At 43.3% G+C, this 19,365-nt stretch overlaps 2 non-coding genes across 2 annotated transcripts; both read left to right on the top strand.

Moving 5' to 3' along the window:
• The first annotated feature begins 13,563 nt into the window (after positions 1-13,563).
• Positions 13,564-13,644, top strand: TRNAL-CAG. The gene has a single exon. It is a non-coding gene; the product is annotated as a tRNA-Leu (tRNA).
• Positions 13,645-16,187: 2,543 nt separating this feature from the next.
• Positions 16,188-16,268, top strand: TRNAL-CAG. The gene has a single exon. It is a non-coding gene; the product is annotated as a tRNA-Leu (tRNA).
• Positions 16,269-19,365: the final 3,097 nt, after the last annotated feature.

Raw genomic sequence — 19,365 nt, 5'->3', positions numbered from 1 at the left:
CACTCTATATTAAAAATACAAAAAAAAATTAGTTACTTTTGTTACCATGTCTAGCTCTGAACCTGTTACTTCTTCGCCTGAAGAATTAGTTTTCACTTTTAAACAAGGGGATGAGGAGAGTTTTAAGGATGCTTGGTCTAGAATTTTTACTTCTTATCGTGAAACTGAACCTCAAATGACTCTAAGTTTGCTCCTTAGTAATTTTTATTTTGGTCTTATGGTTCGCTATAGATATGCTTTGGATACTTTAGTGGGAGGAGATTTCCTCCATTGCAATGGGGATCAAGCTTTTAATGCCATAAAGAAGTTGGTTGCATCACATGATTCAGCTAATAATTTTGATTCAGACCTTATCAGCATTCATAATAGATTAAATACTCTTGAGACAAGTGCATCTCGCTTAAATGAAAATTATGGATACATTCGTAACCGTCTTGATCAAGTTTTAGTGAACTCTGAACTTTCATTATGGGATCCTGTCGTTAAAATTGTTATCGGTGATCGAACTCTTCATGCCTACCGTGATATTATGTATGAATTTTGCCTTATGCCCGAAAGCATTTATAAATCTTTGAAACTTTGGGGAGTCGATGAAGGAGGAGAAGAGATAACTCTCATTGATAACTCTATTATAATTCCTAAGGGAGTAGCTGCAGGTGTGCATACAACCATTCTTGGAAGAACAATATCCATTGATTATCTTGTTATTCAAACAGGAAAAATCATATTTGGGAGATCCTCGTTGAAACTATTGGGAGCAAGTCATTGATGTGGGAAAAGGCACTCTGAAATTCACCTCTATGCCAGGGGGAAATCATATATTCCCTAAACCAAAGGGAAGGAAAAACAATAAGAAAGGTAAGGGTAAAGCCCAAGGTAAGGTTGACGCACCACCCTTCGATGTTACTTGAGATACACTTTCTGCGCCTAGCTGAAAGGCGTTAAAGAAAAGCGCTTATGGGAGACAACCCATGTTTTTACTCCAGTATTTTTGTTTTATATTTGTGTCTTGGAAGTTGTTTACTACTGTAGCAACCTCTCCTTATCTTAGTTTTATGTTTTGTTGTGCCAAGTAAAGTCTTTGATAGAAAAGTAAGTACTAGATTTGGATTACTGCGCAGTTCCAGCATTTCTTTGCTGTCACGAATCTGGGTCTATCTCCCCGTAGGTAGCTCAGAAAATTACGCCAATTTACGAGCATGATCCTCAGATATGTACGCAACTTTCATTCAATTTGAGCATTTTCGTTTGAGCAAGTCTGGTGGCCTAATAAAATCCATCTTTACGGACTGTTCTGTTTTGACAGATTCTGTCTTTTATTTCGCATTGCCTCTTTTGCTATGTTGGATGAATTTCTTTGATCCACTAATGTCCAAGTAGCTTTATGCAATGTCCGAAGTGTTAAGAATGATTGTGTCACCTCTGAACATGTGAATTTTTATTATGCACTAACCCTCTAATGAGTTGTTTCGAGTTTGGTGTGGAGGAAGTTTTCAAGGATCAAGAGAGGAGTATGATGCAATATGATCAAGGAGAGTGAAAGCTCTAAGCTTGGGGATGCCCCGTGGTTCACCCTCGCATATATTAAGAAGACTCAAACGTCTAAGCTTGGGGATGCCCAAGGCATCCCCTTCTTCATCGACAACATTATCAAGTTCCTCCCCTGAAACTATATTTTTATTCGGCCACATCTTATGTACTTTGCTTGGAGCGTCGGTTTGTTTTTGTTTTTGTTTTGTTTGAATAAAATGGATCCCAGCATTCACTTTATGGGAGAGAGACACGCTCCGCTATTGCATATGGACAAATATGTCCTTAGGCTCTACTCATAGTATTCATGGCGAAGTTCTTCTTCGTTAAATTGTTATATGGTTGGAATTGGAAAATGATACATGTAGTAAATTGCTATAATGTCTTGGATAATTTGATACTTGGCAATTGTTGTGCTCATGTTTAAGCTCTTGCATCATATACTTTGCACCTATTAATGAAGAAATACTTAGAGCTTGCTAATTTGGTTTGCATATTTGGTTTCTCTAGAGTCTAGATAACATCTAGTATTGAGTTTTGAACAACAAGGAAGACGGTATGGAGTCTTATAATGTTTACCATATGTCTTTTATGTGAGTTTTGCTGTACTCGTTCATCCTTGTGTTTGTTTCAAATAACCTTGCTAGCCTAAACCTTGTATCGAGAGGGAATACTTCTCATGCATCCAAAATACTTGAGCCAACCACTATGCCATTTGTGTCCACCATACCTACCTACTACATGGTATTTATCCGCCATTCCAAAGTAAATTGCTTGAGTGCTACCTTTAAAATTCCATCATTCACCTTTGCAATATATAGCTCATGGGACAAATAGCTTAAAAACTATTGTAGTATTGAATATGTACTTATGCACTTTATCTCTTATTAAGTTGCTTGTTGAGCGATAACCATGTTTCTGGGGACGCCATCAACTATTCTTTGTTGGATATCATGTGAGTTGCTATGCATGTCCATCTTGTCTGAAGCAAGAGAGATCTACCACCTTCATGGTTGGAGCATGCATATTGTTAGAGAAGAACTTTGGGCCGCTAACTAAAGCCATGATTCATGGTGGAAGTTTCAGCTTGGACATATATCCTCAATCTCATATGAGAATAATAATTGTTGCCACATGCTTATGCATTAAAGAGGAGTCCATTATCTGTTGTCCATGTTGTCCCGGTATGGATGTCTAAGTTGAGAATAATCAAAAGCGAGAAATCCAAAATGCGAGCTTTCTCCTTAGACCTTTGTACAGGCGGCATGGAGGTACCCCATTGTGACACTTGGTCAAAACATGTGCATTGCAAAGATCCGTAGTCCAAGTTAATTAGGACAAGGTGCGGGCACTATTAGTATACTATGCATGAGACTTGCAACTTGTAAGATATAATGTACATAACTCATATGCTTTATTACTACCGTTGACAAAATTGTTTCATGTTTTCAAAATAAAAGCTCTAGCACAAATATAGCAATCGATGCTTTCCTCTTTGAAGGACCATTCTCGTTTACTTTTATGTTGAGTCAGCTCACCTATTTCTCTCCACCTCAAGAAGCAAACACTTGTGTGAACCGTGCATTGATTCCTACATACTTGCATATTGTACTTGTTATATTACTCTATGTTGACTATTATCCATGAGATATACATGTTACAAGTTGAAAGCAACCGCTGAAACTTAATCTTCCTTTGTGTTGCTTCAATACCTTTACTTTGATTTATTGCTTTATGAGTTAACTCTTATGCAAGACTTATTAATACTTGTCTTGAAGTACTATTCATGAAAAGTCTTTGCTTTATGATTCACCTGTCTACTCATGTCATCACCATTGTTTTGATCGCTGCATCCACTACATATGTTTACAAATAGTATGATCAAGGTTATGATGGCATATCACTTCAGAAATTATCTTTGTTATCGTTTTACCTCGCTCGGGACGAAGCGTAACTAAGCTTGGGGATGCTTGATACGTCTCCGACGTATCGATAATTTCTTATGTTCTATGCCATATTATTGATGATACCTACATGTTTTATGCACACTTTATGTCATATTCGTGCATTTTCCGGAACTAACCTATTAACAAGATGCCGAAGTGCCAGCTCTCGTTTTTCGCTGTTTTTGGTTTCGTAAATCCTAGTAACGAAATATTCTCGGAATTGGACGAAACGAAGACCTGTGGTCCTATTTTTCCACGGAGCTTCCGAAGACCGAAGAACACACGAAGTGGGGCCACGAGGTGGCCAAACTATAGGGCGGCGCGGCCCAAGCCCCGGCCGCGCCGACCTATAGTGTGGGCCCCTCGTCTGGCCCCCGACTCTGCCCTTCCGCCTACTTAAAGCCTCCGTCGCGAAACCCCTGAGGCGAAAAACCACGATACGGAAAACCTTATGATGGCGTGTATTTCACACGTTCGTTGGGCAACCCCAAGAGGAAGGTATGATGCGCACAGCAGCAAGTTTTCCCTCAGAAAGAAACTAAGGTTTATCGAACCAGGAGGAGCCAAGAAGCACGTTGAAGGTTGATGGCGGCGGGATGTAGTGCGGCGCAACACCAGGGATTCCGGCGCCAACGTGGAACCCGCACAACACAACCAAACTACTTTGCCCCAACGAAACAAGTGAGGTTGTCAATCTCACCGGCTTGCCGTAACAAAGGATTAACCGTATTGTGTGGAAGATGATTGTTTGCAGAAAACAAGTAGAACAAGTATTGCAAGAGATTGTATTTCAAGTAAAGAGAATTGGACCGGGGTCCACAGCTCACTAGAGGTGTCTCTCCCATAAGACGAACAAGCATGTTGGGTGAACAAATTACAGCTTGGGCAATTGACAAATAAAGAGAGCATGACAATGCACATACATATCATGATGAGTATAGTGAGATTTAATTGGGCATTACGACAAAGTACATAGACCGCCATCCAACCGCATCTATGCCTAAAAGTCCACCTTCGAGTTATCATCCGAACCCCTCCAGCATTAAGTTGCAAAGCAACACGACAATTGCATTAAGTATGGTGCGTAATGTAATCAACAACTACATCCTTAGACATAGCATCAATGTTTTATCCCTAGTGGCAACAAGACAACACAACCTTAGAACTTTCTCGTCATCGTCCCGGTGTCAATGCATGCATGAACCCACTATCGAGCATAAGTACTCCCTCTTGGAGTTACAAGCATCTACTTGGCCAGAGCATCTACTAGTAACGGAGAGCATGCAAGATCATAAACAACACATAAGCATAACTTTGATAATCAACATAACAAGTATTCTCTATTCATCGGATCCCAACAAACGCAACATATAGAATTACAGATAGATGATCTTGATCATGATAGGCAGCTCACAAGATCCGACAATGATAGCACAATGGGGAGAAGACAACCATCTAGCTACTGCTATGGACCCATAGTCCAGGGGTAGACTACTCACACATCACACCGGAGGCGACCATGGCGGCGTAGAGTCCTCCGGGAGATGATTCCCCTCTCCGGCAGTGTGCCGGAGGCGATCTCCTGGATCCCCCGAGATGGGATCGGCGGCGGCGGCGTCTCTGGAAGGTTTTCCGTATCGTGGTTCTCGGTACTGGGGGTTTCGTCACGGAGGCTTTAAGTAGGCGGAAGGGCAGAGTCGGGGGCCAGACGAGGGGGCCACACCATAGGGCGGCGCGGGCCCCCCTTGGGCCGCGCCTCCACGTGGTGTCACCACCTCGTGGCCCTACTTCGTGTGTTCTTCGGTCTTCTGGAAGCTCCGTGGAAAAATAGGCCCCTGGGTCTTCGTTTCGTCCAATTCCGAGAATATTTCGTTACTAGGATTTCTGAAACCAAAAACAGCAGTAAAACAAAGAATCGGCACTTCGGCATCTTGTTAATAGGTTAGTTCCGTAAAATGCACGAATATGACATAAAGTGTGCATAAAACATGTAGATAACATCAATAATGTGGCATGGAACATAAGAAATTATCGATACGTCGGAGACGTATCAGCATCCCCAAGCTTAGTTCTGCTCGTCCCGAGCAGGTAAAACGATAACACAGATAATTTCTGGAGTGACATGCCATCATAATCTTGATCATACTATTTGTAAAGCATATGTAGTGAATGCAGCGATCAAAACAATGTATATGCCATGAGTAAACAAGTGAATCATAAAGCAAAGACTTTTCATGAATAGCACTTCAAGACAAGCATCAATAAGTCTTGCATAAGAGTTAACTCATAAAGCAATAATTCAAAGTAAAGGTATTGAAGCAACACAAAAGAAGATTAAGTTTCAGCGGTTGCTTTCAACTTGTAACATGTATATCTCATGGATATTGTCAACATAGAGTAATATAATGAGTGCAATAAGCAAGTATGTAGGAATCAATGCACAGTTCACACAAGTGTTTGCTTCTTGAGGTGGAGAGAAATAGGTGAACCGACTCAACATTGAAAGTAAAAGAATGGTCCTCTCGGAGGAAAAGCATCGATTGCTATATTTGTGCTAGAGCTTTGATTTTGAAAACATGAAACAATTTTGTCAACGGTAGTAATAAAGCATATGCATCATGTAAATTATATCTTATAAGTTGCAAGCCTCATGCATAGTGTACCAATAGTGCCCGCACCTTGTCCTAATTAGCTTGGACTACCTGGATTATCACCGCAATACATATGCTTTAACCAAGTATCACAAAGGGTACCTCTATGTCGCCCGTACAAAGGTCTAAGGAGAAAGCTCGCATTTGGATTTCTCGCTTTTGATTATTCTCAACTTAGACATCCATACCGGGACAACATAGACAACAGATAATGGACTCCTCTTTTAATGCTTTAAGCATTCAACAACAATTAATTCTTTTCTCATTAGAGATTTGAGGATATTTGTCCAAAACTGAAACTTCCACCATGGAACATGGCTTTAGTTAGCGGCCCAATGTTCTTCTCTCACAATATGCATGCTCAAACCATTCAACTCAAGTGTAGATCGCCCTTACTTCAGTACAAGACGAACATGCATAGCAACTCACATGAAATTCAACAATGAGTTGATGGCGTTCCCGAGAAACATGGTTATCGCACAACAAGCAACTTAATAAGAGATAAAGTGCATAATTACATATTCAATACCACAATAGTTTTTAAGCTATTTGTCCCATGAGCTATATATTGCAAAGGTGAATGATGGAATTTTAAAGGTAGCACTCAAGCAATTTACTTTGGAATGGCTGGAAAATACCATGTAGTAGGTAGGTATGGTGGACACAAATGGCATAGTGGTTGGCTCAAGTATTTTGGATGCATGAGAAGTATTCCCTCTCGATACAATGGTTTAGGCTAGCAAGGCTTATTTGAAACAAACACAAGGATGAACCGGTGCAGCAAAACTCACATAAAAGACATATTGAAAACATTATAAGACTCTACACCGTCTTCCTTGTTGTTCAAACTCAATACTAGAAATTATCTAGACCTTAGAGAAACCAAATATGCAAACCAAATTTTAGCATGCTCTATGTATTTCTTCATTAATGGGTGCAAAGCATATGATGCAAGAGCTTAAACATGAGCACAACAATTGCCAAGTATCACATTACCCAAGACATTTATAGCAATTACTACATGTATCATTTTCCAATTCCAACCATATAACAATTTAACGAAGGAGAAACTTCGCCATGAATACTATGAGTAGAAACCAAGGACATACTTGTCCATATGCTACAGCGGAGCGTGTATCTCTCCCACAAAGTGAATGCTAGGATCCATTTTATTCAAACAAAACAAAAAACAAAAACAAACCGACGCTCCAAGAAAAAGCACATAAGATGTGATGGAATAAAAATATAGTTTCAGGGGAGGAACCTGATAATGTTGTCGATGAAGAAGGGGATGCCTTGGGCATCCCCAAGCTTAGACGCTTGAGTCTTCTTGATATATGCAGGGGTGAACCACCGGGTGCATCCCCAAGCTTAGAGCTTTCACTCTCCTTGATCATGTTGCATCATACTCCTCTCTTGATCCTTGAAAACTTCCTCCACACCAAACTCGAAACAACTCATTAGAGGGTTAGTGCACAATATAAATTGACATATTCAGAGGTGACACAATCATTCTTAACACTTCTGGACATTGCATAATGCTACTGGACATTAATGGATCAAAGAAATTCATCCAACATAGCGAAAGAGGCAATGCGAAATAAAAGGCAGAATCTGTCAAAACAGAACAGTTCGTATTGACGAATTTTAAAATGGCACCAGACTTGCTCAAATGAAAATGCTCAAATTGAATGAAAGTTGCGTACGTATCTGAGGATCATGCACGTAAATTGGCATAATTTTCTGAGTTACCTACAGGGGGATTTTGCCCAGATTCGTGACAGCAAAGAAATCTGGAACTGTGCAGTAATCCAAATCTAGTACTTACTTTTCTATCAACGGCTTAACTTGGCACAAGAAAACACAAAACTAAGATAAGGAGAGGTTGCTACAGTAGTAAACAACTTCCAAGACACAAAATAAAAACAAAGTACTGTAGGTAAAATAAACACATGGGTTATCTCCCAAGAAGTTCTTTCTTTATAGCCATTAAGATGGGCTCAGCAGTTTTAATGATGCACTCGCAAGAAATAATAGTTGAAGCAAAAGAGAGCATCAAGAGGCAAATTCAAATCAAATTTAAATCTAACATGCTTCCTATGCAAAGGAATCTTGTAAATAAACAAGTTCATGAAGAGCAAAGTGACAAGCATAGGAAGATAAAACAAGTGTAGCTTCAAAAATTTCGGCATATAGAGAGGCATTTTAGTAACATGAAAATTTCTACAACCATATTTTCCTCTCTCATAATAACTTTCAGTAGTATCATGAGAAAACTCAACAATATAACTATCACATAAAGCATTCTTATCATGAGTCTCATGCATAAAATTATTACTCTCCACATAAGCATAATCAATTTTATTAGTTGTAGTGGGGCAAATTCAACAAAGTGGCTATCATCATATATAGGAGGCATATTGTAATCATAAAAGAAAATTTTCTCCTCAATGCTTGGGGGACTAAAAAGATCATGCTCATCAAAGCCAGCTTCCCCAAGCTTAGAATTTTCCATAGCATTAGCAACAATGGTGTTCAAAGCATCCATAGTAATAACATTCCCATTAGCATGCATATAAAGTTCCATGGGTTTTTTAATTCTCTCTTCAAACACATCATGTCCTAATTCAAGATAAAGTTCATAAAGATCTCTCATATTTTTGTTGTTTTCCATTATGCTTAACTAATGAAATAAAAACATGCATGATATTAAGTAAAGTAAAATAAGTAACTAATTTTTTTTTGTGTTTTTGATATAGCAAACAAGATAGCAAATAAAGTAAAACTAGCAACTAATTTTTTTTTGTATTTTGATTTAGTGCAGCAAACAAAGTAGTAAATAAAACTTAAGCAAGACAAAAACAAAGTAAAGAGATTGAGAAGTGGAGACTCCCCTTGCAGCGTGTCTTGATCTCCCCGGCAACGGCGCCGTAAAATGTGCTTGATGGCGTGTATTTCACACGTTCGTTGGGCAACCCCAAGAGGAAGGTATGATGCGCACAGCAGCAAGTTTTCCCTCGTAAAGAAACCAAGGTTTATCGAACCAGGAGGAGCCAAGAAGCACGTTGAAGGTTGATGGCGGCGGGATGTAGTGCGGCGCAACACCAGGGATTCCGGCGCCAACGTGGAACTCTGCACAACACAACCAAACTACTTTGCCCCAACGAAACAAGTGAGGTTGTCAATCTCACCGGCTTGCTGTAACAAAGGATTAACCGTATTGTGTGGAAGATGATTGTTTGCAGAAAACAAGTAGAACAAGTATTGCGAGAGATTGTATTTCAAGAAAGAGAATTGGACCGGGTCCACAGCTCACTAGAGGTGTCTCTCCCATAAGACGAACAAAGATGTTGGGTGAACAAATTACAGCTTGGGCAATTGACAAATAAAGAGAGCATGACAATGCACATACATATCATGATGAGTATAGTGAGATTTAATTGGGCATTACGACAAAGTACATAGACCGCCATCCAACCGCATCTATGCCTAAAAAGTCCACCTTCAGGTTATCATCCGAACCCCCTCCAGTATTAAGTTGCAAGCAACTGGACAATTGCATTAAGTATGGTGCGTAATGTAATCAACAACTACATCCTTAGACATAGCATCAATGTTTTATCCCTAGTGGCAACAAGCACAACACAACCTTAGAACTTTTTGTCACCGTCCCGGTGTCAATGCGGGCATGAACCCACTATCGAGCATAAGTACTCCCTCTTGGAGTTACAAGCATCTACTTGGCCAGAGCATCTACTAGTAACGGAGAGCATGCAAGATCATAAACAACACATAAGCATAACTTTGATAATCAACATAACAAGTATTCTCTATTCATCGGATCCCAACAAACGCAACATATAGAATTACAGATAGATGATCTTGATCATGATAGGCAGCTCACAAGATCCGACAATGATAGCACAATGGGGAGAAGACAACCATCTAGCTACTGCTATGGACCCATAGTCCATGGGTAGACTACTCACACATCACACCGGAGGCGACCATGGCGGCGTAGAGTCCTCCGGGAGATGATTCCCCTCTCCGGCAGGGTGCCGGAGGCGATCTCCTGGATCCCCCGAGATGGGATCGGCGGCGGCGGCGTCTCGGGAAGGTTTTCCGTATCGTGGTTCTCGGTACCGGGGGTTTCGTCACGGAGGCTTTAAGTAGGCGGAAGGGCGAGTCGGGGGCCGGACGAGGGGGCCACACCATAGGCGGCGCGGGCCCCCTTGGGCCGCGCCGCCACGTGGTGTCGCCACCTCGTGGCCCTACTTCGTGTGTTCTTCGGTCTTCCGGAAGCTCCGTGGAAAAATAGGCCCCCGGGTCTTCGTTTCGTCCAATTCCGAGAATATTTCGTTACTAGGATTTCGAAACCAAAAACAGCTAGAAAACAAAGAATCGGCACTTCGGCATCTTGTTAATAGGTTAGTTCCAGAAAATGCACGAATATGACATAAAGTGTGCATAAAACATGTAGATAACATCAATAATGTGGCATGGAACATAAGAAATTATCGATACGTCGGAGACGTATCACCTTACTGAGACGCCGCCGCCGCCGATCCCATCTCGGGGGATCCTGGAGATCTCCTCCGGCACCCTGCCGGAGAGGGGATTCATCTCCCGGAGGACTCTACACCGCCCTGGTCGCCTCCGGAGTGATGAGTCAGTAGTTCACCCCCGGACTACGGGTCCATAGCAGTAGCTAGATGGTTGTCTTCTCCTCATTGTGCTTCATTGTTGGATCTTGTGAGCTGCCTAACATGATCAAGATCATCTATCCGTAATACTCTATGTTGTGTTTGTCGGGATCCGATGGATAGAGAATACCATGTCATGTTAATTATCAAGTTATTACACATGTGTTGTTTATGATCTTGCATGCTCTCCGTTTCTAGTAGAGGCTCGGCCAAGTTTTTACTTTTAACTCCAAGAGGGAGTACTTATGCTCGATAGTGGGTTCATGCCCGCATTGACACTCCGGGACAAGGATGTAAAGTTCTAAGGTTGTGTTGTGCTGTTGCCACTAGGGATAAAACATTGGCGCTATGTCCGAGGATGTAGTTGTTGATTACATTACGCACCATACTTAATGCAATTGTCTCGTTGTTAGCAACTTAATACTCGGAGGGGGTTCGGATGATAACCCGAAGGTGGACTTTTTAGGCATAGATGCAGCTTGGATGGCGGTCTATGTACTTTGTCGTAATGCCCAATTAAATCTCACTATACTTATCATGTCATGTATGTGCATTGTTATGCCCTCTCTATTTGTCAATTGCCCGACCGTAATTTGTTCACCCAACATGCTTTTATCTTATGGGAGAGACACCTCTAGTGAACTCGTGGACCCCGGTCCATTCTTTAATACCGAAATACAAATCTGCTGCAATACTTGTTTTTACTATTTTCTCTCGCAAACAATCATCTTCCACACAATACGGTTAATCCTTTGTTACAAGCAAGCCGGTGAGATTGACAACCTCACCGTTTCGTTGGGGCAAAGTACTTTGGTTGTGTTGTGCAGGTTCCACGTTGGCGCCGAATCTCCGGTGTTGCGCCGCACTACATCCCGCCACCATCAACCTTCAACGTGCTTCTTGGCTCCTCCTGGTTCGATAAACCTTGGTTTCTTTCTGAGGGAAAACTTGCTGCTGTGCGCATCATACCTTCCTCTTGGGGTTGCCCAACGAACGTGTGAAATACACGCCATCAACGACGTACATATTTTCGACAGTGGAAAATTAGATAAAACACACACGCAGAGACAGGGAGATTTGTAACCTCAATACCTATACTTGCCCAAAAAGATTGTGTCAAGATTTTTCAACCTGGCAAGCCGCTTTTGACGTTGCCTCCAATCACGCGACAAAACTAGTGAGCCCTAGTCCCCAAAGCCAATATCTCTAAAAAAAACCACTACTACGAAACACACAATTCGAGTTGGGCCCATGGCGTTCACCCCGCCTGGAGGAAGAACACCTCTATGTGCCTACATGGAGAACTATGAAGCCCACAAGTTCCACCTTGACTAGTCGCATAGCCTCCCTAGTTGCAGAAGCCTGGAGGCTAAAATAGGTACAACCCGGAAACCCGTATACCCTATTTTCCCCTCCATCTTCCTCCTTCAACTCTGTTCATCCTCATGACTAAGAAGAACAAATATATACATGAACATTGCTTTGCCAAAGTACAAGATGACACTACACCATCACCTAGGGTTGATGCCTTGGCTTCCGCGTTATTATTGTTGTTAGTGAGCCACCGGAGCGGGACAACCACAACAGACCTCGTGCCATCGTCCACCTTAAGGACGATAACCACCAGACATCGTCTGGTCATCATCCTTGTTGGATAATCACTATGAAAGGACGTCAACAAGAGCCACCGTCGTCACATGTCATTTTGTGGCCGTTGTCCACATAATTATCTCGATAGGGCTAAGGAGGATTGAGAAGGTGTACGACTTTAGGTTGCTAGAGCATGAGGAGTGGGTGGAGAATCTCGTAGGTGCCTCACTCCTCTTGATCCCGTTTCTTCTGAACAATTGATGTAGACTATGTGTAGTTAATTAGGACATGAGTAATCGTACTATTATAGCAATGCCACATAAAACGATTGTTGAGCTAGAAGAGAGAAACGAATAAAAGAAAGAGATGACTTCTCAATAAGAAATGAAAGGCAAATTTCTCCGTTGCCCGCGAAGCATTTATCTTATTTACATGTTTTCTGGTTTACTTTTAAACGCTGAACTTTTACCAGCACATAAACAGAGACATCGCTAAAGGCTAATTATATAACACACCTTTGTCTTCCCAAGACGATACACAAGGTCTAAGAAAAAAATGGCAACAATTGTACATTCCTATCGTCGCTGTCGAGATTTTCTTTTATCTTATTAGGATTAAAATGGTAGGGGAAGATTTAGATTCGATAATTGCGTAGCTAGTTGCACGGTTTAACTTATTAAATCTCACCACATTGTCATCAAGAGCCTCAAAGTTAACGTCGCCGGATTCATGTAGGAAAGAACAACAAAAGATATAGTACTTCTAGTTAAATTAATTGTATGTCTCCAGATAAATCCCATAATTATGGGACGCTTCTATATTTAATATCATATATTAATTATGTCTAAATAATGTCAAAACCATTACGTGGCAACTAGGGAATGAGTGGGAGAGAGGCCTGGCAATGAGAGTATTGCATCTTATAGAAAAAAGGTTGATCCTGCCTAGCTAGTCCCCATGTATCTACTTACACGACGTTCCTAGTTTAAGTGATTTATCTTTGGCCACTAATTTTATCAAATAGGTTGATACATAACTCATGTTTCATTTCCTTGGTTAAATTTAACTCCATTAGTATGAGTGGCTAGTTTTCCCTTGAAGATTTAAGCTACATATTTGTGAAAAATGAGTCAATGCACAGATGTCAAGATGGCCGAGTTGGTCTAAGGCGCCAGTTTCAGGTACTGGTCCGAAAGGGCGTGGGTTCAAATCCCACTCTTGACAATTTTTTTTGTTTTTCTTGACCCTTTAATTTTAATCACGATCTTGCAGTAGATAAACTGGACCGAGGCACAACTGCACGTTGTACCACCTGCGTGGTGGTCTTTCTCATTTTTCTTTTCCTTCTTCTGAACAATCGATGATGCGAAACTGACATGCCATTTCTTATGACAATGATGCGGAACTTGGACGAATGTATTATGAAGAAGATGGGGAAGCTCTGTTATCTGAATTAACGAAGCGGAAGAAAAACAAAGAAATAGCAGGAATTACCGTACCATCTACCGCAACTAAAGTGCAAATGCTCTGCGTATCTTTTATTTTCTCGGCTCACCAAATGTTCGGTGGAGATCGACGGACACATCGATCCACATGGACGCAGATAAGAATGGTCTCCCTGCTATTCCACACTGCCACTGCCTGAAGCTTTCCATCAGATAAAAATGATGCAGCAAAGTGCCCGAGGGCGTGCATTCGGTATCTTCAGAGTCCACATGGGCCAACAAAGGTTGATACCGAAGGAACCATGACCTGACAAACAGATTGTCCATCGATCGAGACTATATTGCCAACTCAGACTTGTGGACAAAAAACAGATCAGATCGTGTCTATCACGTTATATGGTATTGTTTATTAACAGTTGGCCAATTGTACTCATCTGTCTATCGACACATATGAAGATGGGAGAGCAACCGAACACCAGTATTCAGGAAAGAGCAACCGAATACCCCGACCAACGTCCCTCAAGAGTTGAGATTACAAATCGTCATTGTCAAAGACGTAACAACTAGTCCGGACAAATATTACGAGGACCACCCTTCTTGTGACTACCATTATAAAATATTACGAGGACCACCCGAACCGACTAACTGTGACGCGTTCGTCTAGGACTCTATTCGTTTTCCTGAGCTGCAAAAAGTAAGGAAAGTCTCGGCTTGACGCTCAATCCACTCACCACGAATGCGGCGCGCGTCGTGTCGTGTCGAGTCGAGACGAGCGAGGAGGAGGAGGAGCGCGCGTGTAGCACTCCTATTCTCACTCACTTAGTAGTGGTGGAACAACCTACCTTATAAGATGGTCTAACTTCCTCCCAACTTTCCATGTGAGACTAAACTTCCCACCCATTTGGACTCAAACTCACAAGGCTGCCACTATGTGAGCTTTGAGATTTATAGGAAAAATTGAAATCTAATTTGGACCACCGAAAGTGGGCCCAATATTTTAACAATATCTGCATGAGCAGGAGTGTACCCTGAAAAGTGCTGTCGAGAGAGACTCTAATCTCGACTTCAGAAGGAATTTTTTTTTTTTGCGAGAAGAAGACAGATTCATTGATACTTTGTTCTTACGGAAAAACCCAGGAAACAAAGGAAATTACAACGAAGTCCTCCTGAGCTCCAGCTTCGCCGGCGACCAGAACGAGAGAGAGACGCGCCGCTACCTCTGCTCGTCCACACGCCAAGGATCGACGAAATCATCCCCAAGGCAACTGGGAAGTCCCCGCTCACCGCCCCCGAGGGTAACGCCTCGGACCAACGGCTCCGCCGCAAAGCACCATGCCATCTTCTTCAACATCTTCGAGATCCGCATCCGCCGCACGGATCCGGTCGGGGAGAACCGCACCGCGCAGATGCGTCGATCCGCGAACGGCGAGGAAGCAGGCGCTTGACCACGGAGCTCCGCCGAGCACCGTAGACGAAGGAGTCGCGAACCTGCACCAAACACTTCACCGGCGCCACCACCACCTCCATGGCACCGCCGGCCGCAAACCCTACGGATCCTACACTATATACAACCGCGAAACGGGGATCCCCGCTCTCCCGCCGCCGGAGCGGCCGCCGGATGGCGAGGGATCTGACGAATCTACGGTGGCGAGGTGGATCGGCGGGGAGATTTCAGAAATCGCCCTCTGTTACTGTGCGGGAGAGGGAGACGTCCTTGGCTCGTCAACTACTTCAGAAGGAATTTGACAGGTGTGACTTTGCGGAAGTGGAATCAAATGGTCAATACAGTCAAAAATGTTCATTAAACTGATCACTGTGACTCCATATCTCGGTCCATAACAAGAATTAGAAGTTCTCAATTAATTCCATGTATCAACATTGGAAAGAAATACCGGAAATTTAGATGTGGCATTGTATGGTCCATTACAGATGCGTTCCGCAGCACAAGTCCAAATGACATTGACTAATGTCAATTAAGCGTGCTGATATAAAGCATGTATGGTTTTAATTCGATGGTACAAGAACGACCTCCTGTGACATCCTACCGAAGTTCTGAGACAATTAATCGATGGTACTAGAAAAAAAATCCTTCTTTCTAGAAACTCGTTTCCTTATGACCACTCAGTTGATTAGTACATGGGAGAAACAATTTGAGATAGGTGACCTCCATGAAGAGGTCTCAGGGGAAGAGGAAACCATGTTTTAAATCATAAAGAGCGTGGTACACCTCCCATTCCCACACCGCGAAGCACATGGATGAGTTGTTTACTACGGAATGAGAATTTGGGTAATATATAGAGGCAATTGATTAATTGCATCAATGTCAAGATGGCCGAGTTGGTCTAAGGCGCCAGTTTCAGGTACTGGTCCGAAAGGGCGTGGGTTCAAATCCCAATCTTGACATACAATTTTTTTTGTTTTTATTGACCCTTTAATTTTAATTTTAATCACGATCTTAATAGACTGGACCGAGGCACAACTGCAAGTTGTACCACCTGCATGGTCGTCTTTCTCATCTTTCTTTTCCTTCTTCTGAAAACGGGGCGGAGGGTTTTGGTCTTGTTTATTTTTTTGGATAGAAGGACGAGCTTAATTCGTTTTGTTTCTTTCCAAGCTTGTTTCAGGAAGTGCTGGATGACGATGGATGATGCGAAACTGTCAAACTGACATGCCATTTCTTAAGACGATCATGCGGAACTTGGACGAATGCATTATGAATGGGCAAGCTGTGTTATCTGAATTAACGAAGCGGAAGAAGAACAAAGAAATAGCAGGAATTACCATACCATCTACCGCATCTAAAGTGCAAATGCTCTGCGTATCTTTTATTTTCTCGGCTGACCAAATGTTCGGTGGAGATCGACGGACACATCGATCCACATGGTCTCCCTTCTGTTCCACACTGCCTGAAGCTTTCCATCAGATAAAAATAATGCATCAAAGTGCCCGAGGGCGCGCATTCGGTATCTTCAGAGTCCACATGGGCCACCATGATCGAGGAGGATGACCGAAAATTACGGAGGACCGTTGGGGGCGACCAGAGGGCGTTTCTGGTGGCTCGCCCCCGACGCCGACTCCGATGAGGATTCCGGCCAGGATTCCGACGATGGAGGGGAGGATAGATCACCGGAGGCGTGCGCAATCAAGTCTCTGCTGGCGTATTGCAAGACGCCGGAGGAGGAGGCTTGTACCCTCGCGGATACGACTTCGTCTGCGGTGCTCCGACGAGAGAGGAAGAAGAGTCGCCAGCGAGAGGCGGTGCTCCGATTCTGGTCAGGTACGCATTCTAGTCCACGAAGTTCTCCTGCGTCTGGGTTGAAGATCTCTTCTGTGCCCGTCGAAGATCAATCTAGAAAAGTTCGAATTGATTCGCCGGTAATCTCGCCGACCACGTTTCTGCTAGATTCCTTTGATTTGGCCAAGTGGGTGGTGGTGCAGAGGAGGCGAAGGAAGCAGAAGCACGGACGCCGGCGATGTGTATTGCCATCGGTGAGATCCGATCGAATTTTGACACAACGTATGCTTGCATGTGATTAAAAAAAATTGAACGTGGGCCAATTGGGCTTTTCTAATCAACGGATTGATTCGAGGTCTTGTCCTTATGGTCGTATGGGCCAGGACGTGATAACAAGGAAACTGCAAACGGGTCGTATCCCTCAATTTGCTCGGACGGGTGCGATTCCGTTTAGGGTTCAATTCATCTCATCGATCGCTCGTTCTGCCGCCACCAGTCCTCCACCACACGCATGTCTCGCCTAGCTGTCTCGTTGCTTCCTCTGGTGCCGCGATGTCGAATCGAGGAGGAGGGAACCCCAATCGTGGACGACCGTCGGGAGGCCGTGGAGGGTCTGGATGGCATGAGGGACCTGGAGGAGGCCGGGGTGCAAATTATCACGAAGGAGGTCCGAGTGAAACTGCGGGGAACGGAGGTGATGCTGGTGACGGTGCAACCAATCATGGCAATGTGTTTGGGGATGGGATTTTCCGGGCTGGTCCGGGACGCCAGAACTATGGTGGTGATCATCGGCACCAAGGCTACAATAACTACAATGATGGCCGTCGCGGTTTTGGATACAACGGTAATTACAATCCCCGCAGATTTGGTCCTAATAACAGTTTCAATTCACGGAATGCAAATAGTAGGTATGCTGCTACTATTCTCGGGTTGTCTGAATTCCAACAGAAGTTAGTGTCAGAAGCTGCGGAGGCCTTTGCTAGAGAGATTGCTAGTCGACCTGAGATACATGGGACAGATAGCCAGAGCACAAATAGAGGTGTTGTTTTGCAGCAGGCTGTACCAGTTGTTCGTCAGACTGGTTTTGCGTGGGTGCAGCCTATGCAGGCGAATCCGGTGCAGGGTGTGCCGCAGACTCAGAGGGCGGAGGATGTGTTGTTGGCTATTGCAGGAATGGGGTCTAAGGACCAGGTTACTGCTGTTGAGGGGATGACTGAGGCAGAGTTTGTTGATGCTAATAAAAACAAGGGGCCGAGCTGTTTTCGGTGCAGGAAGAATGGATATGTTAATGATTGTGAGGTAATTCTTTGTGATTGTTGTCAGAGGCCAGATCATGCCACGAAGGATTGCCCTTTGCACAAGGCACCACGACCGAGGCTTGCGATGTATGGTATGGGCCATCCTAATTTGGCTTTTTGGGAGCTTCCTTTGTCTACCTCGGTGCGGCCTAGGGTGGAGGATACTCGCTTGGGTAGAGTGGAGGTGTCTGGTGGTGCCCTATCTCTAGCGCAGCTTATCACTCATTTGCAGTGGATTGTACCATATAATACCTACCAATGGGAAGTGCAACAAGTGGAGGAACATGTGTTTAAAGTCAATTTTCCAAGTAAAGTTGAATTAGTGCGAGTGCAACATTTTGGGCGTTTCTTTGTCCCTAACTCGAGCATAGTGTTGTCTTTTGACTTCTGGAAGAAGGAGGTGCAACCAGTATGGGCACCTGCAGATGTTTGGGTGAGGGATCATGGCTTGCCGCCAGTGGCTCTAGATGACTATCTTGCTCTTTGGGCTTTGGGTGATGTGTTTGGAAAAACTAAATATTGTCTTTACTCGGGCGAATAATGTTCTTCGTATGTTTATCACTTGCTTGGATATATCCATCATTCCAGATACATGTGATATCAAGATTAAGAATGAATTCTTTAGGCTGAGATTTGAAGTGAAGGGAGCACCACCTCGTGTACCTTCGGATGTGACTATGTCAGAGGCTCCTGGTGAGAGTGGAGATGATGACCCCCAAGCAAATGGGCAAGATAAGAGGGCCGAGTCCGATCGCAATGCAAAGAGGACTAAAAATGTAGAGGAAAAGGAGGGAGAAAAGGGTGGAGCCAATTCGCCACCAAATTCGAGTGCTAATGCTGCGGGGATGAATGCAATGAATAGCATTTCTCCACAAGTAGCAAGGTATGCTAGTGTTTGTGTTAACAGGAATAAATTTTGCTTGAGTCCTAAACTTCTATTCAATGCTTTCAGTGAGCTTGCGGACAA

The sequence above is a fragment of the Lolium rigidum genome, chromosome 6 (assembly GCF_022539505.1).
Source record: "Lolium rigidum isolate FL_2022 chromosome 6, APGP_CSIRO_Lrig_0.1, whole genome shotgun sequence".
In the NCBI taxonomy this organism is placed as follows: Eukaryota; Viridiplantae; Streptophyta; class Magnoliopsida; order Poales; family Poaceae; genus Lolium; species Lolium rigidum.
This window is presented reverse-complemented; position numbering and strand designations above follow the sequence as displayed.